General features: G+C 32.5%; 1 protein-coding gene and 2 long non-coding RNA genes across 4 annotated transcripts in view; 2 read left to right on the top strand and 1 right to left on the bottom strand.

The window, feature by feature from the left end:
• Positions 1–23456, top strand: part of LOC134707617 (3-oxoacyl-[acyl-carrier-protein] reductase FabG-like) — a 78984-nt gene that overhangs the window by 45416 nt on the left and 10112 nt on the right. The gene's annotated exons all lie outside the window — the stretch shown is intronic.
• Positions 7534–12623, bottom strand: LOC134707619 (uncharacterized). Of its 2 annotated transcripts, XR_010105737.1 has the most exons (3): positions 12001–12623; positions 9266–9358; positions 7534–8224 (listed from the first exon to the last, which is right to left on the bottom strand). It is a non-coding gene; the product is annotated as an uncharacterized LOC134707619 (long non-coding RNA). The 2 variants fall into 2 exon arrangements; XR_010105736.1 differs by lacking the exon at positions 12001–12623 and having other exon boundaries at positions 9266–9863.
• On the top strand, positions 17223–22164 carry LOC134707618 (uncharacterized). The gene is made up of 3 exons (XR_010105735.1): positions 17223–17351; positions 20491–20578; positions 21397–22164. It is a non-coding gene; the product is annotated as an uncharacterized LOC134707618 (long non-coding RNA).

Genomic DNA, 23456 nt, shown 5'->3' with positions numbered 1-23456 from the left:
TCTGACTTGTCATAAAATCTGCGGCATGATTGAACTGTACTATCGGGTGCGGGTAGAGCTATCAAAGTCTGCATGTACGTGTGCGTGATTTTATGAGTCTGTCCAAATCGCTGGTGTAACAAATCTATTGCTTTACTGTAGTTTAAATTTGTGAGCGTAAAACCCGAAACTGTAGTCAAAGCCTCGTTTTGAAGTAGTGTTTTCAAATAGTTGAATTTCTGGGCGTCTGTTAATGAGGGATTACTGTGAATTGCTGTGTCGTAAGATTCCCAGAATGCTTGCCAATTAAGAATGTTGCCGTCGAATTTAGAAAGTTCTAACTTTGGTAATTTGTGAAATTGGTTGTTGCTGTTTGACATATGAGGAGCGTACATTAGTTGCGAATTGAACGATGCTGTTTGGTTTCTATTGACATCAAAACACTGAGCTAAGGGGTTAAGTGAACTATCTGTTACTGGGAGTGAATAGCTACGGGCGGTTGGTTCTAGAAATTTACGCATTTTGCGTATTCTTGTCTCTAAAGTTATAGAATACTCATCTGAATCAGAAATTTCCACTTCAAGTTCCTCTTCCGATAATTCACTAATAATTTGATTGTTCAAGTCTGACAAAAATCTTTGCTTATCAATGATCAAATCCAAAATGGTTGAAACTTCGTCTCTGTCAAATTCTTCTTTAGATGTCACATCGTCAAATCTCCGCAAAAGCCTTGTGAGAGCGCTCCTGTGTCCCGAACGTGTTCCTTTTAACTTTGTTGACATTTTCCAGCAGTCACGGCACCATAATATCGTGAAGGAAACAAAAGTTCTAATGTGTATATTTGTATTGCAGTAGCCACATTCATGTAAAAAGTAACAACAACAAAAGAATGACGTTACAATTAAAGTTCCTTACCGACGTCACGTTAAAGTTCGTGGGTTTCTCAACACTGGGATTGATTTTGGGTATTTTGGTCTCAACAGTTTAGGAAAAAGGGCCCAAATTTAGCATTGTTCTTGGTTTTTGCTCTATAACTCAAGTATTAGTAAACATAAATCTATGATATTTTAACATAAGGTCTATGGCCACACAAGGAGGGTTGGAATAGATTTTGGTAGTTTTAGTCCCAACAGGGTAGGATTTAGGAACCAAAAACAGGTCCCAAATAAGCATTTTTCTTGGTTTTTTTAACAATACCTTTAGCATAAGTTAATAGAAATCTATAAAGGTTTATGACCACAAAAGGAAGGTTTGGATTATTTTTGGGAGTTTTGGTCCCAAGGAATAAGGGGCCAAAATTAAACTTTGTTTGCTTTCATCAAAAAAATGAATTATTGTGCTTCTTTGATATGCCAAATCTAACCGTGTTAAGATTCTTAATATTTGGTCCTGTTTTTAAATTGATCTACATTAAGGTCCAAAGGGTCCAAATTTAAAATCAGCTTGATTTTAACAAAAATTGAATTTTTGGGGTTCTTTGATATGGTGAGTCTTAACATGTACTTAGATTTTTGATTATGGGCCCAGTTTTCAAGTTGGTCCGATCAAAAATTGAATTCTTCGGGTTCTATGATATTCTGAATTTAACCATGTATTTAGATTTTGGATATTGGACCAAAATAGGTAAATGTCCAATTTAAAATTTTTAAGTTGAAGTTCTTTATAGACCACATTCAATCTGTGTCAGAAACCTATGTTGTGTCAACTATTTAACCACAATCCAAATTCAGAGCTGTATCTAGCTTGAATGTTGTGTCCATACTAGCCCCAACCGTTCAGGTTTCCACCTCTGCAGTCGTATAAAGCAGCACCCTGCGGAGTATTTGTTCCATTCATTTGTTTTTTCTTAATTTGTGTGAATTAACACTGTTACAGTAAATGCTAATTATTACACTTGCATACCACAACAAATACTGTATTGGTACATGTATCACTTATATTTGTATCCATATAACAAAACAAAAAATGAAAAGGAATAATTTTGCAATACCTTTTGAGTACTAAATAGCTTTTTAGGTATTTAGACATTATTTTAAGACTTATTAAGTAGATATTGATGATATCTGCTTGACATGCTTCAAATTCGATCAGATTACTTTTGGAGCAGTTATGAGTCTTTGAAGCATGCTCACAAAGGTTCTTTTGGTGAAATCATTTTTATTTTGGTCAAAATTTGTCTTTGCTTCGACCAGCTTTGGAGGAGATATAAAGAATTGATATAAATCAGCACAGAGGTTTACTTCCGATCTTATTTAGCCCAATAATCATGTCAGACTTAAGCCATTGTCATTACTTAAAACCAATAAATGTATTCTAATCTGAGGAAGAAATTCGACATTTATTAAATTTTTTTTTTACTAATGATACTGACGATCCACCACAAAGTAATGTAAATAGAACCATACCAATAGTAAGCAAATACATATAAAAAAAGATGAGGTATGATTGCCAATGAGACAATTCTCCACAAGAGACCAAATCGACACAGAAATTAACAATTCCCAGCTACAAAATGTATCCAAAACCAAAGATGTAGAACATGTTCTATCATAATCATTTGGTAACTAATGTAATTACTGTCTCCCCATGTCTGTATTGAACATAAAAAAATATCAAATAAATAACACTCCTAATGCTCAGATCGGTTGTCACCGTGCAACACAGTTATTAACACCATATAGGAAAAACATAGAACTTTATTGTCATAAGACACTGTCAAACATCCAAACATACTATCCACACTCATCTGTGTCCACACTTGTTACTGTAAGAAAAAATAAATTGGTGTTATAGGGCAAAATAATTTACCTGGTATAGTATGGAAAAGCCAAGGAGTCCGAAAATTTGACACAAACGCCAAAACCTCACCTAAGTACATCCCTAAAAACTAAAGTCGTCATGTGCCGTTGTAAAACAGACACACGTATACGTTGTCAACAACAACCCTAATTATACTGTGACATTGAAATGTAGCCATATAGGTGTATTCCATGGAGGACAAAACATAAATAAGACAATAAATAAACGGCAAAAACTGAAAAGACATACAGATGTTAACATACAGTACTCTTTTGGAATGAATTTTGTAAATATGTCCTACGAATCATAACTTTACAATAACATGTTTCAATAAATTCGTAATAATACTAAATAAAAGGTGGTACATAAAACTAGAGGAAGACTACTCTGTAAAAATCAGCTAATCGTTTTAATCACGTTCTATCGTTAGGGTAAAACAAAGTTCAGCATCTCAATGATCAAAATTAGTGTATTTCAAACTGCTACATACATCAAATGATTTTTTTCCGATAAAGTTTGGGGTTTCTATGATGAATTTATTTAGTTGTTTGAATTTTAAAATCTTTTTCAAAAGGGTTGAAGTTAATATTATTTTTCAAAATTTTATGAAATTTAAACGAGCAAGTTAATTTAAGTCATGGCGTTTGGTACCACCTTACATACATGCATCATCACTAGCATAGATTGTCTGGCTATATAAAAACGTATTTAAAATATTCAGAGTATATCATTTAGACTATTTGCTATTCAATTTCAACTAGGTTTCATATAGATCACTGTGAAGTTATCTTTACACATTTCATATGCATGCTTGGAACTCCCAGACCTTTACCATGTTTGGCGTTTAAAAACTGAAAGCTGATGTAACTTCTTCCAAAGTCTATCCAACATTCAAATTTTTAAAATTTGACTTACTTTGTTTGGGCTAAACATATTATTCTTTAAACCTCATTCAGACCCTCCTTACCATTTATATAAATGCTCTACATCAAGATCCATCAACACTCGAAATTGATTCAATTTCTTCTTCTTCTTTTCTGTCACTTCCTCCTAATGAGAAGCACATCCAATAAGGATTTTAAACAGGTTATGGCTTATATATGTCGTGTGCAAGTTGTGATTTTGTACAGGTTATAACATGTACAAAAATGCAAATGGAATAAATCTTAAAAAGTAATATTCAGGAATTAAAGGATAACAATTGAAAAGACGGGTTACAGTGTATCAAATTCTGACACAAAACTGGCCTTTACACAACTCAAAAGAAGACACAAGAAAATGGAAAGACTCTTCATTAAGACAGGTTCCTCTGCTGAATATTTCGTTGAAGGCTTGCTTCAAATTTCAGCCAATACCAAAACACGGGTAAGATGTTATAATATAAATCTAGTAGGAAGCTGATATACTAAATTTGGCAGATTTTGTGTGCAAAATTACAACGGAACATAGAGAAATGCATTTTATATAATATAAAATGTTACGCCGGACATGCAATTTTTAAGGCAAAAGTGAGATTTGTGAGTTCAATAGAATAAATGTATGGTGCAAAAATTTATAGAATTAACTTAAGATAAGAAAAACATGTCCGGGCCTTTCTGCAGATATATGGATTTTGGTGATTTTATTTCTTTATAGGCAAATGGTTGCTGTTCTAAAATCACATAATAACGTAATTTAAATCCGAACGCATTACCGTGCGAAACGTCAAAATATAGATAATAAAGAAATCTTAAATTCTCAGATATAAGTATAACAAGCTACGGGTATATAACTGGAAGTTGTTAGGTTTGCTTTCTTACGGAGGGACAAAATAACGTCATAAAATGAGCGCTTTAACGGAGAACCAGTGCAATTGCTACGATCATCATAATTTGCATTTTTTTAGCAAATCGTAGTGAGATCGTGGCCAAGTTAGACTGTGGTATTAGATCGCGTGAGCGTAGTGCGATCGTGGCCTTGTTGGACTGAGGTATGATATCGCATGAGCGTAGTGCGATCGTGGTCTAGAAGACTAGGGCTTAAACAATTGGGAACAAATGAACTAAATCTGCGTGTAGTGGAGTACAATAAAGTAGACAAACTAAGTCTTGTGACAAATGGCCGGTAAAACAGTATGGCAGACCATTGTTGATGGGACAAACAGTCAACAGTTTATGTTTAATACTAGTAACAGACATGTGATTTGGGCATTTTATTTCATCAGATCGGTCATGACGCCAGCCAATTGTTCTTCCCGATCTAGTTCTACTGGTGGGAAGACCGTAGTTTTCCGACACAATTCTCTGGCATACAGTCATTGGGGAAAGGGGGAAATAGGCTGAGACAGAGAACCAGTAACTGCGCGCCGTTTTGTCGATATGTCAGATAACCATAATGACGACAAAGACCACAAAGGAAAACATGGCGCCAAAAATGGCGCCAAAAATGGCAAGGTCGTCTTTAGCATGGGTGAAGTCGGAGGTCGTTTTTTTCCAAATTTTACAGGTCGCAGGTCGTTTTTAGAAGGCCCTCAGGTCGGAAGTCGCCTCTAAAAATCCCGGAGGTCGCAGGTCATTTTTTACCCTGCGGGAGCCTCCATCAACACTCGAAATTGATTAAATTGCTTCTTCTTCTTTTCTGTCACTTCCTCCTAATGAGGAGCACATCCAATAAGGATTTTAAACAGGTTATGGCTTATATATGTCGTGTGCAAGTTGTGATTTTGTACAGGTTATAACATGTACAAAAATGCAAATGGAATAAATCTTAAAAAAATAATATTCAGGAATTAAAGGATAACAATTGAAAAGACGGGTTACAGTGTATCAAATTCTGACACAAAACTGGCCTTTACACAACTCAAAAGAAGACACAAGAAAATGGAACGACTCTTCTTTGGTATAGCATCGACAATTATGAAGGTTTTTTGAAATGTTACTGGCATTGCTAGTTAGATATTTGGTAATTTTTTCATCGCTAATATTCAGGTTTTTAAATATTTTGCAGGCAACACATATAATCAAGTCTTATTTTTTTAAGGAATTGTCTTATGATTTACAAACGAACTTTGGTACCAAAACGTAAGGAATTCAATAGATCAGATTTGCTTATATACAGAACATAACACTCATAGTTATAAACAATTAGTTTTCTTGACAAACGACTATAATCATGCAATGTTTTATTGACATTTACAATTGCATATTAAGGATGCACTTAGGTGATCTAAGGTAAAATTAAATAAATCAAGAATTTAAAATTGATACTTTAAACTGGAAGAGTGTAAGTTACGGACCAAAAGAAGCTTAAAATATTGATTGGTCATGCACGGAGCTCCTTTTCGAGATGTTATCTACTTTTTTTTTTTATACTTGTAACAAAACAAATAAAAAATGTTAAAAGTGCAGCCCGTATTGAAAACATGGACATTTGCCATGAACCCAGACTTGGGACGCTAAAATTCTTCTCCAAATCGTATAAGATCAGGCTTTGAAGGCATAAAACTTTGCTCAGTGCTCGGAGCACAAAAATCATGCTCCAAACATGAAATCCAGCAATTTGATTGGTTGATTTTTGAGTCTGAGTACAAAAATCATGCTCGAAAGTTTTATGACCGTGAGGCCTGGCCTTGAAGGCATAAAACTTTGGAGCACGATTTTCAGACTCAGACTTGAAAATTAACCAATCAAAATACTTGATTTGGTGTTTCGAGCACTAATTTCGTACTCCAAGTTCCGAGTAAAGTTTTGTGACCGAGGACCCTGGTCCTGAAGTCATACAAAATTTTCTCAGTGCCCGGAGAAAAAAAATTGTGGTAGAAAATTGAAATCCAGCATTTTGATTGGTTTATTTGTTGATTTTGGAGTTTGAGTATATAACTGACTCGAAAGTTTAATGACTTCAAGGCCTGTTTTCAAGAAGGTAAATCAAACATTGTTCCATTTTTTTTCTTTCATTTTTCTCCCTGTATAAAACAAACCTTGTATAATTAACGTTATACCACCTTTAGCAATGCATGTACACTGATTTACATTATGTCATGGTTGACCTATGTTTAATCTTATAACAGTCTCCGGGACAAGTTTGCAATTCCGCTGAGTGCAAAAGTTGTCACCTTAATTTTTGGAGTTAAGTCAAAACAAAGTTGATAACTTGGTTGGTATTGGTTCCCTGATATTTGTCCTAAAAAATTTTGGCTCTAGCACCACTGTTGAAAAAGTTATGCCCCTTTTTTCAACAATTTCCTCAGAGGAAAAGTACTTTTCCTCAAGGGAAATCAAATTTCCCTGAAGGAAAAAGATTTTTCCTCAAGGGAAATTGTTTTTTCCTCAAGGGAAAAAGATTTCCCTTAGGGAATTTGCTGCATAATTATTTCCTTTGAGGAAATTCTATTTCCTTAGAGGAAATTCTTTTTCCTTAAAGGAAATTATTTTTCCTTTGAGGAAATTTGCAGCTTCAAATTTTCCTTCGAGGAAATTTGCAGCTTTAAATTTTCCTTTGAGGAAATACTTTTTCCTGTGAGGAAATTTGTAGCTTCAAATTTTCCTTGGAGGAAATACTTTTTCCTGTGAGGAAATTTTTGACAAACACTTTTCCTTGGAGGAAAATTCAAGACAACAAATTTCCTCTGAGGAAATCATTGTATTTCAAATTTCCTCTAGGGAAATTTCTGAACATCAAATTTCCCTTAAGGAAATGTTTTTCCTCTATGGAAATCTCATAACAGTACAAACAGTATTAATATATTTTCTGCTAGACTGAATTATTGATACAAAAGATAATTAAAACTTTAATACTGTAATACAAATTTTCATGGTGAGTATTTAACATACAAAAACAAAAGGCTGAATGTTTAGCATGTTTAAGACCATACAATAATAAGCAAAACGCTATGAATAGCATACCATTTGTGATGTTATTAATATTGTGCTCATATTTGAATATTAAATAAAATAAACACTTTTCATGTCAAATTAACTTGTCTTCTGTTACAGCTGCTGTGTATTCAACCCCCTACATAACAGTTCAGTGCATAAATAATTCAATCCACAAGACATCTTCCTTCAATTTGTTGAATAAATTTTTTGCAACATGTTCTTCAAACATCTTCTTTGTATATTTGATATGATGGAGCCATGTACATAAATGGATAAAGCAGGTGTTTATTTCGACAACAAACATGACAAAGACACTATTATTTTTCTTAATTTCTCCATAATCCATCAGTGAATATGAATGTAGGTTGTTACATTTTACACAATTGTGTTCTTTGATAGTACTCCATTTTGTTTATAGCAATTTTGTAGGATTTTTTTCTATTTCTTTTTCCAGAAAAACACACAGTTGAGTTCATTTCACATTAGTAATCCAATTAGCACATTATGTAGAAAAGTATTAACAATTAAAATTCCTCTTCAGTATAGACCTGCAGGACCTGTTGATGATCATAAAAACCAAGATATCTGACCTATAAATACACACAATAAAAAAAAAATGTTATAAATTGAGAAAAAAACAGCAATATAAATAAGCTTATTTTATCACGTTTTAATGAACATTTTGAGAAACTTTCATTTGATATTCTTACTTGTCATGCTTATGAGTTCTCTTATTTCAGTGCTTTGTGTAAAAGATTTAATATTCTTTGTTTAGTGCCTTGCAGGGATATTTAAAGTTGAGCCACTTGCAATAGTTGTTATAGAATGTTCATATGTTGTGTTAATATTTGAACCACTGTCCTATATTATGGTCAGGTTGAGTGCTCACAGACATGAGGCCTAAATTAATATATTGTTTGTTTCCCTAATCCCTATTCTGACAAGCCAGGTGTGGGTAGGTAGGTAGGTAAATAATTTTATTTTTCCCAAAAGCCTGAATATTATCTGATGATCCGGTAAGCCCGAAAAATCAGAAATGAATATAATAATATTTGGCTTAGTTTTGACAATAAAATTTTATGAGACAGAGTAGGACCATTTTTGCAGGGTCGGTCGAGATTGGAGAAACAAACAATATTTTATATTAGGCATGATTTTTTTTTTATTAATTGTTATTGCCTTTGAACAGAACATGTTGAAATAAATTGGATTGTTTAAATCTTTATATGTTGGGATCTTTAATGAATGACCTATAAAGGAAGTGTTTTCTCATTATTGAAGGCAGGCCCATGATTGACCTTTAATTTCTTGCATCCGCTTCATTGAACTCTGGTGGATAAGTCACTCATTTACCATACCACATTTTCTTATTTTTATATGATTCATCATTCAAAGGCAATTTCTTTTATTACTGTAATTCAGAAATTATCCAAACTTTTTAGTAATGCGAATAATGTGACTGGGTGAGTATCGCAAAAATAAGAAATCATATTTTGATAACAGAAACATATATATATATATATATATATATCATGTTATGATATATATCTTTATGCAGTTTTTTTTGTAATCACAATAAGTTGTCCATTCCCTGAAAAATCTGAATTTACAGTATATAGAAGTGGTCTTACCATTTAGGCCTTGTTGTATTCTGTTTATCTTGTTTTGCGCTCATTTCTATTGCAACTGTTTATATTTTTCATTATTTTTCTATATTTCTTGTCCTATAAAACATAAAAAGGGTAAAAACTATTATTAAACATCAGTTTGTGTTTTTCTTTATATGCAGTTATATTTAAAAAGAATGGAATATTTGTGCTTTTTCATTTCACAAACTTTTTGCCAGTCATGACTTTCGCAGACTTTCACCCTGGTCAATAGTTTAAAAACAAACATTCCCATACTTTTTCTTTGTGTTCGTACTAATTTTTCATTTGACAAAAAAGACATGATTCAACTATTCTTCTATAATTTGTTTCGCTTGACTACGTTAAACTCTGAAATATTGTTAACAGTATAATCAGTATGTGTCTCACTCGTCAAAATTTCAAATTAATATATAAATAACCAATAAAAATGCTATGCATGGCTCAGCTTGATACAAACGTACAGGTTGAACCCAGAACAGTTTGGGCAAGTATGGACACAACATTCAAGCTCGATACAACTCTGAATTTTAAATTTTTATTGTGATTCAATAGTTGATGCAGCATAGGTTTCTGACACAGAATGAATATGGTCCATGTACTTAAAAAAATTTAAATTGACAAATAACCTCCAAAATTGTCCAATATTCAAAATCTCAATACATGGTTAGATGCAGCATATCAACATGATCAAAGAAACCCAATAATTCATTTTTTGATGAAATCAAATAAAGTTAAATTTTGGACCCTTTAGAACTCAATGTGGACCAATTTGATAATGGGACAAAATATAAAAAATCTTAACGAATGGTTAGATTCAGCATATCAGAGAGCCCCATATAATCAATTTTTGTTGAAATCAAACAAAGTAAAATTTTGGACCCCGATTTGGACCAACTTGAAATTTGGGCCCATAATAAAAAAATCTAAGTAAATATTCAGATTCAGCATATTAATCAGAACACCAAGAATTTAAATATTGTTAAAATCAAAATAAGTTTAATTTTGGACCCTTTGGACCTTAAGGTAGACCAATTTAAACAGGACCAAAAAAACTAGGAATCTTAATACACAGTTAGATTTGGCATATCAAAGAACTCCAATAATTCAATTTTATATAAAATCAAACAAAGTTTAATATTGGCCCCTTTTGGCCCCTAATTCATGTTATTTTCTTTAACTCTGAACAAAAACTCTGGTCACATACCTTGTGTTTGAATTTCACAGATTTCTATTAACTTGTACTAAAGTAATTAAGCGGAAACTAAATGTCCTGGGACAACGACGACTACATGATAAAATTGAGAATGGAAAAAGGGAATGTGTCAAAGAGACAACAACCTGACCATAGATACAAGGGTTGGAATCCTTTTCTTTTACCGACCAATGCATTTGAATGGGAGATATAGTTGGAACCCCTCTTTACTCATGGTTGGGACCCCCCTTTGAAAATGGCTGGATCCGCCCCTGAGAAGCATTATAGAAAAATCTATAAGCTTTAACTCAAAATAAGGATCATTTTATTTTTAAAGGGCAGGCACAGATCCAGAGGGGGGTTCAAGGGATTGGAACCCCCCTTTTTTTGGATTATCAATGCATTTGAATGGGACATGTAATTGGACCCCCCCCCCTTTCCCCTTTTGTCCTGGGTTAGAATCTCACCCCACCCCTTTTTAAAATGACTGGATCCACCCCTTAAGGGACTATAATTAAGTTTGACAACATCAGACATACTACTTTAACAAAAATAAATGCCACATTTCATCCAATTTAATTTCATCTCTTACTTGCTATTTCATCCATAACATTTAAAGAAATATAAATTTGGGAGTAGTATGATTTTAATTTGCAAGTTATTAACTATCCAAACTAGAGACCTAATCATGCTAATAGAGTAGATATACTTGACTAATTTAAATCAAACTTGGGGACTTTGATCAAACTTTGACTGGGAACAAAGATTTAAGGGAATAGATGCCAGTTTACCTACAATGACCTAGTTTCATAACAATAGCATACATTAATAAAGACTACATGGTCACTCTTATGTTTAAATTTTGGGTGTTCATTTTTTAATGTTTAAAGCTAACAATTTCAACTACATACAAGTATCAAGATTTGATCCTACATTATTTGAATATTGAAAAAAAAATAGCTTTTTTAAATTTGGATCTAACGTTATATATAATTGTGTATGTCACATGGGTGTATTTTAATGTAAAGCATCTGAAAAATCATTAGCCGTCTCATATTAATTTCAGTTCTTCAAAAGGCAAATTTATATGAGCTTATGCTGAAAATAGAGATTTCTTATTGAGGAGAAATCCCTGTCCCCCTTTTTGTGTGAAAAATTTTGTTGATTACAGAAACATGACTGAGGCAATCATCCCCCATCTGAACCCCCCCCCCTCCAAATAATTATGACGTCTTGAAAGGCTATTATATTTTTTTTCTACGTCGATGTTAGGCGTCAAAAGAAAAAAATATAATAGCCTTTCAAGACGTCATAATTATTTGGACTAACCCCCCCCCCCCCTAATCACTCAGGTCATTGGTGAAGAGTTGTCACACAAAATAAATGATACCAAATATTCATATGAATATTTTTATATGTTTTTAGCTAGTGTAAGTCAGTCAGGAGAGGAGGCAACCATTTGATTTGTAGGGTGAAAAATGTGATTAATCTTGTTTGGTAAACTTGTGCTATAAATAAAAATTACCAATCCATTAAAAAATCCATGAGCCCAATCTCATCCAATGAAATAGATTATTGTCTGTTTTCGAAGTTATATGGAAGTAAGTTAGTAGTCCAGATAAATATGACGCATTGCAAGGCATTTTTTCTGAGGAGAAGTGTAGAATGGGGGAATGGAACCAATAAATTGATCAGATCCGAAATGCCCTTCCCAGTGAAGGAGCACCTATTATTTTGTAGGTAATTATTATTAGTGTCGGTGGTCTCACAAGTAAATCAGAGTGAATAGTGCATGCACATTAAAATTAGCAGAGAAGAGACAATTATCAACTTGTGTTTTATTAATTTTCTCGCAGTTATTTACGGTAAATCAGCTATATAGACATAGGAAGATGTGGTGTATGTATATATAACACAAAACAGGTGTTCGGTTCTAGTACTATATAGTGGCTATAGTATATGACTTTTAAATAACAATTATCAATTATATCTGTATTCTGTGGCGGGTCGAAGGGGATGGAATCCGGGATTGGACTCCCCTAGCTTTTTGTGAGCAATCATTGCATAAATGATAATCTCGGGAATCCTCTCAAGTTCCTACAGAAAAAGGGAGAAGGTTTGGATCCATTAAAACGTTTAATCCCGCTGCAAATGTTTGCACCTGTCACAGGAATCTGATGTACAGTAGTTGTCGTTTGTTTATGTTATATATATACGTGTTTCTCGTTTCTCGTTTTGTTTATATAGATTAGACCGTTGGTTTTCCCGTTTGAATGGTTTTACACTAGTAATGTTGGGGCTCTTTATAGCTTGTTGTTCGGTGTGAGCCAAGGCTCCGTGTTGAAGGCCGTACTTTAACCTATAACGGTTTAATTTTTAAATTGTTATTTGGATGGAGAGTTGTCTCATTGGCACTCACACCACATCTTCCTATATCTATATACAAGGTGATAGGACGTTCCGTTGGAATAGGTTACCTGTGCATCAGGAAAAGTTTTAATATAAGAACCTTAAATATATGTGAACAGGTCGGTAAAAACTCTCTTTTGACACATAGGTAGTGCACTGTTGCATTGAACACCAAAAAAACGCTAACAATATGTGAAAAGATAACGTTTTAACCTACACAATATATGAATAAGGTATACACTTTTGAAATCTAAATTATATGAAAAGGGTGAGGTAACAGAAACCCAGCGGCAATGACACCCCTTATTTAATGGAGACATGTAGTTGGAACCCCCTTTATCATGACTAGATCCTCCCATGATTTTTACGTGTAAATCAAGCCTCGGGTATTTGTTGGCATAACGGTAACCACGAAAGGGGGAGGGCTAATTAAAAGCACGAGGAATTATAAATATACAATTCAACAGGGGTAGAGTTCATGGAGGAATGGGAATTAAAATTGTCTCTTCACGATAATCGAAAAAAGTATCTTGCACGTTATTTTCATCATCTTGTCTGAAACACTCTGAATAATGAGCTTTAAGGCGAAAACAAGGCATGTGAAATACTATAATAACATACACTTTTTTTTTATACGTTGTATGGACAAACCCATAAATCCCTCAAACAATTTGCTTGATTCGTGTCATATCAAATAAATTACAGCGCGGAAAGGTATAAACTTTAATTTAATATCAAACCTAAATTTTTGTTATATTTTTCAATAAATTTAAAAATCTTAATTAGGCATGCGTGAGTTCCATTTCATGAGACCTACACAGATGTCTATAAAACAAATTAAAAATTATAAATACAGTTTTTCAATTCTTTCCGGCATAGATTAAAAATATATGTATATAATCTTTATACGAGTTTGGTTAAATTATTTCACTTCATTATAATGATAAATCTTTTAGTTCTTAAATTTTTGATTAAAAATGAATTTATCATTTTGATATCTAACGATAAACTTTTTAAATTGAAGTGACATGGTCAGTAACCTAATTAGTTGCATGGCTGATTACCATCTTACAGGTGACCCAGTAATTTTCCATATGCCAGTAGCGTGTGCCCTCGGGGTTATATCGGGGTGTGTATAACTTATTTTCTGGGGAACATCCTGTCCACGTATTGCAACAGATGACATTAAACAAATTTTCTTTGTAGCATCGGAGGCAATTTCATGTTCGCCGACCACACAAAATATTTCACAAAAAAAAGATATGATAAAATCAAAAGAAAAAGATAAAGAAATATTAACAAATAAAGGTGAAATTGAGTAAACGGGGATTCGTGTTTTTATGAGCTTATTTTCAGTGGACAACAATAAATGGGAGTTTTTAACGACCTTGTCTGACCTATAGTTGTTGATGTTTGTGTCATTTTGGTCTGTTGTGGATAGTTGTCTCATTGGCAATCATACCACATCTTTTTTTTAATATTGACTGGTTATATACATGATATAATATATATAGCCCTTGCACGGTCGGTCCAGTGGACATATTTCATACTAGATAACTTATACAGTAATTCTTTTTATATATATGACAATAATTGTCCGATCTGATACACGTACCTATAATGTACAGAATTTTGAACAGCTTCAAATATATGGGGTCCGTAGAAACACCTCAAAGGACCTCCTTAGTGCACTAAGAACAAAAATGTGCACTAAGGACCTGATGGAATGATACAACTATCACAAAGGATATGCCATATAGAAATAGACTTTGTAAAAGGAGAAGGTCCGGTAAGACACCTTTTAGGCCCCAAAATATAACAGCTTTACAAAATTGTTAAAAGTAAACTTTTAGTTATTTTTTGGACAGTAGAATGCTTCAGCTTCATAAATATGGGCTTTTTTTGACAATACATGCATGGCACATATATCGGGTACTGGCACCATAAAGTCATGCTAAATGGCAAAAACCATCTGAAAAGTGACATTTTCCGGCTTTTTTGCTGGATTTTTCATATTTGAGCTTGAATCGGATCGTTTTTAATGACAAAATCAGTGAAAATCTTCCACATACACTAATAAATCAAATAAAATAGACACTTAAGTGTTTCAAAAGTGGTCAAAATCTTTCGTCAGATGAACCTGAAATTTGAGGCCAAAATCGGTCCTAACCGGACCTACTCCTTTCATAATTTTAAATTATATCTTTTCTATGATGTTTTCTCGACACGTACCTCAAAAAGTTGATTGTCACCTTTAGTATAATCGGTAGAAATTCATGTTCGCTCAACCTTGAACCATGAATAATCTGCTAGTATACTGATTAAACATGTACTAGTATATGGTATTTCAAATTGTTCTCTATTTTTTTTCATTTGTTTGTTTCTGCCGTATTTATTCTGTCTGCTATATTTTTTAATTCTAAAGTAATACCGTATTTTCAACTCTTTTCAGTTTGGGATTTTTTCATCCTTTTAATTTTATAAAGACAAATAATTGTGAACACTTCACGGAAAAGTGAGGATTGATATTTGGTTGCCAATACTTCATTCATTTTTCTAATGTCAGGAACTATGCCATTTATCAATATTTCGATTTTATTTTTATAAATAGTTAAACTTATAGAATTATATATATATATACACTTAAAAGTTTATTTAGAGCAGGAACATATATATTATATAGATATACTGTTCCCAGTTTAGAGTAACCATATGCCGGATGCACAAAAAGTGTGCCATTTATTGAAAAACATATGGTTTGGTATAACAAGAAAACTTCTCTAGTGTACTAAACACTTCTCACATAACCCCTCCCTCCAAATCCCCACTTCAAGCTCTGGATCCGCGCTTGCCCATAGTGCTTATTACATTATAAAATAAAATGGTATTCGTCTTCAATTGTTGAAATAAAGATGAATTGTTAAAAAAAAAGCATTGACACCAGTTTAAAGTTATCGTTCATAGAAGACAGTTATGATTTATTCTATAATTCTCTTTTTAAAACGTCAAATGATTTTACCTCTTGGAGTTTTTCTATATTACTTCTGTAATCGGATTTTGAAGAACCCCATGGACACCACATACTCTCAAATGTCTTTCAAGGAATAATGATAGTATGTAAACTCTTGTGTTGTTAGTAAGGAAATAAAATATCAAAATCCTTTGTTTCTCAATTTGTATATTAATAATAGAGTTTGTTAATTTAAAAATAGCTTGCTTAGCAATTTCCTTAAAAACTAAATATATATAACAAAGGCAAAGTTTCAAAACACAAAATTTATTTTTTATTTTTCTTTCATAAACTTGAAATTATACCACGCTAAACCGTTAGGTTAACAACCATTGATTAATCAATAAGTAACGATCAAAAGACAATTGTTTATTGGATTAGGTTGATTGAACATGATGATTCGGGAATCTGCAATAAACCGTTGGTCACGTGGCGAGTGGCACGCGTTTATTAAAAAGTCATTTAACTTCAAAATTACAAAATCTATTGATACCTAACTGTAAAGATATGAGGTTTTTAATCATACCCTCTTATATATTCATGCTCGCTGTGATCTTAAAACATCGTTTTAGTGTCCTTAATGCAAACACTTTCTTCTTAGTGCACTAAGAAGTCTTTTGCAGTATTTCTACACACCGAAATATATGGCCTTATTATTGGTAATATACCATATTAGTGTCACTAATGGCTTAACGTGTTACCAAATTAAGAAGAAGAAATAGGCTCAAAACCGCATTTTTAACTTTAGATTTTTTTTCAATCCCAAAATAGAGAAGAGGTCCGGTATACAGACTAATTAAAAAGTCCAGATGAGAAGTTTAACTTTTAACTGTTTCTTGACGCATGCAAAAAAAATGCAGTACCTGGTTACAGTTGCTCATTGAGAAATTATCATCTTTCGATTAAATGATCTTCAATCTATATGCCAGGTCTTCATTTTAAAAGTTATGAAATCTAAATGTGAAGTGATCTAAAATGTTCAATATTAATGAGTATTTTCGCTGTGAAATGAATCTAAGGTCGTCTAAAAGTATATACATGTGTATTTGACCCGACTACTGACTACATAGTAAACTATTCATTATGTATGTATAAGGGGGTCTGAGCGGGACTCGGGATTGTCGAGGCGTATTTTTTGTTGTGCCGTGAAAAAGCGAAATGAAGTTTAGCGGGACATGGGAAATTACAAAAATATCAGAATTGTTCACTTATATAGTGTAAGCGTAATGGCATCATGCGGGAATCTAAAAAAATAAAAAGTAACTAAGCGGGATCCGTGAACAGAACCCCCAATGAGACCCCCATTAGTTGTGGCTTATTTTGGTTCTTTTTAGGTCGTTTCTTTCCCCTACATTACTTGACCGTTTTTGTAAAACAACAGCACTCGAGGTCTGACAGTATTTTACCAAGAAATGCACAAAATATTCAAAAAGAAGGCCTAGAAAATTTAAATATTGGTATGCACTCATACTCCCCTGTCAGCACAGACAATTATATTTTTGTAAACGCGCCAAACTCGTTTCTAATATTTATAATAGAACTGAAAAGAAAATTGAAATGGAAATGGGGAATGTATCAAAGAGATAACAACATGACCAAAGAGCAGATAACAGCCATAGGTCACATACCTGCCAACTGTCACTATTTGCGGGGGATTTCCCCCATGGAGGCTCCCAAATTGAAATTTTGAAAGAGCAATTTTGTCCACAATTCTAAACAAAACAATTAATTTTACAATGGCTGTAGGCTTGTAGTAGTATGAAGAATCCCAAAAACAACATAAAAATGTATTTGAAGACCCCCATGAAGGTTTTCTAGGACCAGGTCAGCCATTTTGCACGCAAAACCCCCATGGGCATTTTGAAAAGTTGGCAGGTATGGGTCACCAATGGGTCTTCATTGCAACGAGAAAATCCCAAAACATGAGACTTGGGTGGATCCTGAGTCATATAAAGGGGTTCCTAATCCAGGACAAATTTGGGGGGGGGGGGGGGGGGGGTGTTAAACTACATGTCCCCATTCAAATGCATTGATCGTCCAGTAAAGAAAGGGAGGGTTCCAACATGTCCAACCCTCAGCCCCCTGGATCCGTGCCTGTGAGGCATGCTTTAGCTTGCCATTAAACAAAAATGTATACTAGTTGAGTGATAATGGACGTCATACTAAACTTTTCAATACAAAGAAAAAGAAACTAAAATAAAAATCATACAAAGGTCACAAAGGCCATAACTTCTGGCTCCTGAATAAGAAAAAGTGCAAAATGCAGTGGGGATAAAAGCCTTTACTGTAAATTCCTGAAATTACAATTGTCAATTATATAAATCATCTCGCATCTTTGTGCATTTCTTGAAATTGGTCATATTAATAAATGCATGCAATATTTTTAGAAAATTTCAATACATGTATATAGGCTTTTTTAAAAAAAGTCAATCTTGTGCATGATTATCAATGATTATACTCGCACAATTAACACATGTGGTTCTCAAAACTCAAAGGTGTCTATGCTATTTATGACAACTTTTATACCCCCGCTTTCAAAAAAGGGGGGTATACTGTTTTACCTCTGTCTGTCTGTCAGTCCGTCAGTCCGTCCCATGAATATTTTTCTTCGCATTTTTCGCAGGAACTACAATACAAGGATTTCTGAAATTTGGTTTCAGGGTTTATCTAAGTCATTTATACCGTGTGATGCGTTTTCAGATTGATCACTTGTCAACTTCCTGTTAACCGAACACTTGTATGATTTTACACATGATACTGAGCCAAGTTGAAAATTTTCGTCACATTTTTCTCAGGAACTACAATACAAGGATTTCTTAAATTTGGTTTTAGGATTTATATAAGTCAGCTATACCGTGTGATGCGTTTTCAGATTTATCACTCGACAACTTCCTGTTTACCAAACACTTGCATATTTTTACACTATTTATATTATCCACTTGCGGCGGGGGTATCATCAGTGAGCAGTAGCTCGCAGTTTCACTTGTTAATAAAGTATAAATTTACAAAATATGTTTAGAACTATATGATTTTTATGTTTTTAAGCATAGATATAGTAGGTCAGGATCTGCCAACTCTCACTGACTGACTGAGCACATAAATTCAACACTAGTTTTTTGGTGTTGCTTAGTGTTTTGTTTTGTTTTTCTTTTCTGCATCTTATGTTTTGCCTTGGCATTGTCAGTTTCTCTTTCATTGCCTTTGGTTTTTTTGTTATGTTAAATAACAAGTCACATATAATAATGATAGTTAAGGTCCTTTTTAATTTTTAGGGATTTTAAATTTTTAATTTAAAGTTAGGGATTTTATTCATAAAAGGGGGGATTTTCGAGTATGTATACTATTAATAATGCTTTGAGCAATTTTAATAAAACTTGGTGAATTATTTTTGTATAACATAAACATGATAATTTTCCTTTTAATTTAAAAAAAAAATCTGATTTATGTCATTGTACTATCATGACTTGGGATTAGGATAGTCTCAAGAATGCTTTCACAAATTTTTATGAAACTTTGGTGAATTGTTTTTATATCTTGACATAAACACCCTTTTTATTATTATGACCCAAAGTGGAGGGGGCATAATGTTTAACACTTGATCGTTTGTCCATCTGTCCCAAAGTTGTTTTTTGTTCTCTTACATTACTTTAGTTTGCCTCAAACAAATTCAATTAAACTTTTACAAAAGCTTGTTATCACAATACTCAGATCAAGTTTGAATTTTGGTGATGTCAGTGTTACTGTACTAGAGTATCAGAGTTATGCCCCTTTAGAAATGGGGAAAATATGCTGAATTTTTGGTTTCCTGTTTTCTAAACTTTAGTTTGTCTCAACTAAATGTTATGAAATCAATACACAATGCTTATAACCACAAAATACAGATTAAGTTTGAATTTTGGTAGTGTCTCTTTTACTAAATTCTATAGTTATGTTCTTTAAAAATGGAAAAAATTGTTTCAGCCTTCTAACTTAAGTTTCCCTCAACCAAATTTTATTAAACTTTAAAACAATACTTTTTATCACAATTTTAATCAGATCAATTTCAATTTTTTGTAGTAAAACTTTTACCGTTCTTCAGTTATGTTCCTTTAAAACTTTGAATAATATGCAAGCTGGGGTATCATTCCCTATTTATCATGTATATTTTTTTATAAGATGCAGAGTTAAGGAACTTTAGTTGTTGCAAAGTTATTTAAAATTTGTCCATTTTCAAAATCTTTAAAAGGTTTTAGAAATGTATTTGTTAAAAAAATCGCAGCCTTAAACTTATAGTCACTTGAGAGATCTATAAATTTAGCCAAATTATATACATGTTTTATGTCAATGAATACCACTGTTTGTGCATGTTGGTTTTTTTTTTGGAGGGCGGGGGTCTTATTTGCACAGTGCTCATAGTTTTTTAGTCGATCAATAAAATTCTTTTAAAGCTTACAGACCAGCTATACATTTGCTATAAGGGCAAGAAGCTTATCAAGCACTTATGGTTTAGATTTTTATTAAACACACATTAATATACATATAACATGTATAAATGTACATTAAACAGAAAAAATATTGATGCAAGATGTCATTCAACTTTTACTCTTTTATGTATAGGACAAGAACTATAGAAGGTACAGAGAAATAATATACAGCAGAAATGATAGGCAATGTAAAATTTGCAGAAGCCAACTAAACCTAAATGGTAAGGCACCTTTTAATTTAAAAAAGTTATTGAACTTGAAAGATGATTACTAGTATCATGATTACTATAAATATTCAAAGATGTGGTATATTAAATATGAAAACTATCACGGCTTTGAGAAAGAAATTGTAGGCCTGTTACGACCTTCAATAATGAGAAAATCAATACCCTATACTATAGTCAAAGTATAAAAGACCTAAAGATGAAACATTGAAACAATTCAAACTGTAAAACTAATCATGCTAATTGCCTAGTTTATAATGCTCTTCAACTTTGTATTTGTTTGGCTTTTTAACTATTTTGATTTGAGCGTCACTGATGAGTCTTATGTAGACGAAACGCGCGTCTGGCGTATAAAATTATAATCCTGGTACTTTTGATAACTAATTATAACAAAATAAATTACAAAAAATAAATATGACCGGTATGAAACAACAACAACAACAACCACTAAATTTTAGTGTCAGACTAAACTGATAAAAAACACAGGCTCTGAACTTTGGACAGGCACAATAGGAATATGGCAAGGTTATATAAAAATAAGATGTGGTATGATTACCAATAAGACAACTCTCCACCAGACAACCAATGATGTAAATTTCCTGCAAACATGGACTTGACTACTGTAAATCAACTAATTTTTCGTGAATACTTTATCTTGCATTTTATACTTTCTAGTCTACATCGCAGTTATTTATTTTTCTCGAGTTCAAGTTTACTTAATGTATTTTAATAAGGAAAGATACACATGAAAAACATTTATTGCTGTTTCTCTCTCCATTTATAACATTTTATTTGCTTTTTTTGTGTATTTATAGGTGATCAGACATCTCGGTTTTCATGATCAATAGGTCATTACTGAAGAGGAAACTTAAAGTTGAAATTTATTTACATAGTGCATAATTGGATTAAATTGAAATGGAATGTGTGCTTTCCTGCAAAAAAGAAATAGGAAATTTCAACATGTGATAATGACCATATAAAACAAAATGGAGTTCTATCATAGATACCCGAAAACACTATTGCATAAAAGCAACAACATATCTTAATCAAAAGAAAGGAGAATGCAGAACAAATACTATTTTGTTGATGAAAAAAGGAACACCAGTTTTATCCACTCATTTACATCGCTCCCTCATATCAAATATACAGAAGAAGATCATTGAAGAACAATTTGCAAAAATGATTTCTCTTAGAATTGAAGGGAATTGTTTAGTGAATGGAATAATGTATTCACTGAATTCTTACATAGTGGATTGAATAACTGTACACAAGCTGAAACAGAAGAAATTCTAATTTAAAATAACACGAAAAGTGTTTATTTTATTATTTAATCTGCAAATATATAAATATTTTTTTTAGAACACCACAAATGATATAATGACATTCAAATTGGTTGCTTATTATTGTATCGCATTGAAACAATTACAAAGAAAACAGAAGCATTTGCTCAAAAAAATTATAAATCAAAGTTAAATTTATATAAAAAGTATAAACAATACCTAGATCTAAACAGTCAGACTGTATTATTTTCAATGTCATTAAAATTTTGAGTCAAACATTTATTATTAAATTTTTAAATATCATTTGCATCAATTCTACAGTCTTTTAATAATTATATTCATACTGTTTGTATACATGGTGTAGTGAAGAAATGTTTAACAAGTAAAAATAAGATAAAACATTTCCTTAAGGGAAATTTGATGTTCAGAAATTTCCTTCGAGGAAATTTGAAGAACAATGATTTCCTCAGAGGAAATTTGTTGTCTTGAATTTTCCTCCAAGGAAAAGTGTTTGTCAAAAATTTCCTCACAGGAAAAAGTATTTCCTCAAAGGAAAATGTGAAGCTACAAATTTCCTCACAGGAAAAAGTATTTCCTCAAAGGAAAATTTGAAGCTGCAAATTTCCTCAAAGGAAAAAGAATTTCCTCTAAGGAAAAAGAATTTCCTTTAAGGAAATAGAATTTCCTCAAAGGAAATAATTATGCAGCAAATTCCCTAAGGGAAATCTTTTTCCCTTGAGGAAAAAACAATTTCCCTTGAGGAAAAATCTTTTTCCTTCAGGGAAATTTGATTTCCCTTGAGGAAAAGTACTTTTCCTCTGAGGAAATTGTTGAAAAAAGGGGCATAACTTTTTCAACAGTGGTGCTAGAGCCAAAATTTTTTAGGACAAATATCAGGGAACCAATACCAACCAAGTTATCAACTTTGTTTTGACTTAACTCCAAAAATTAAGGTGACAACTTTTGCACTCAGCGGAATTGCAAACTTGTCCCGGAGACTGTTTTATTATTGGACTTTAACAAAATGATAAATGTTATAATCCACTTTTCCTTTCCAGAAACAAGTTGGCAAAGATATATATCACATGCATAGGAAGAGCAGTGGAAAATAACATTGAAGCAGAATTATAAAACAGTTATTTAAAAAAAAACATTAAATTGAGAGAGAGAGAAACACATTTTTTTACTTTTTAATGCTGTTCATTCTTAAGATTACTATTTACTGTATTTCGATGGAAGTTATTGCAGTTGATAAGAAGATAGAACAAAAATTTGAGTTCTTCAGCTTGTTTTATTCAGTCAATAAAAATTAATTTTGAAAAGCAAACCATATATGTTTAAAAATTAAAAAGGTTAATTATGTACCAAATGACCTCCGTCAGGCATTAATCAGTCTGTTGGAAATCTTTCTTTAAATTTTTATGCTTATTTTACAAATGTACCTTTGTTTGTATGTCTGTAAGATTCAAATCAATCAGAGATTTCTGAGAAACTACAAACCAAGAGTTTCTGAAAGTCATCAGTCCTCATGTGAACATGCTATACTGAGTAATGTAGTTCTTACCCTTTCAACTCTCCGTTAACGGGATGCCTAA

The sequence above is a fragment of the Mytilus trossulus genome, chromosome 2, assembly GCF_036588685.1.
Source record: "Mytilus trossulus isolate FHL-02 chromosome 2, PNRI_Mtr1.1.1.hap1, whole genome shotgun sequence".
NCBI lineage: Eukaryota > Metazoa > Mollusca > Bivalvia > Mytilida > Mytilidae > Mytilus > Mytilus trossulus.
The sequence above is the reverse complement of the archived record's forward strand: the minus strand, read 5'-3'. Positions and strand labels throughout refer to the sequence as shown.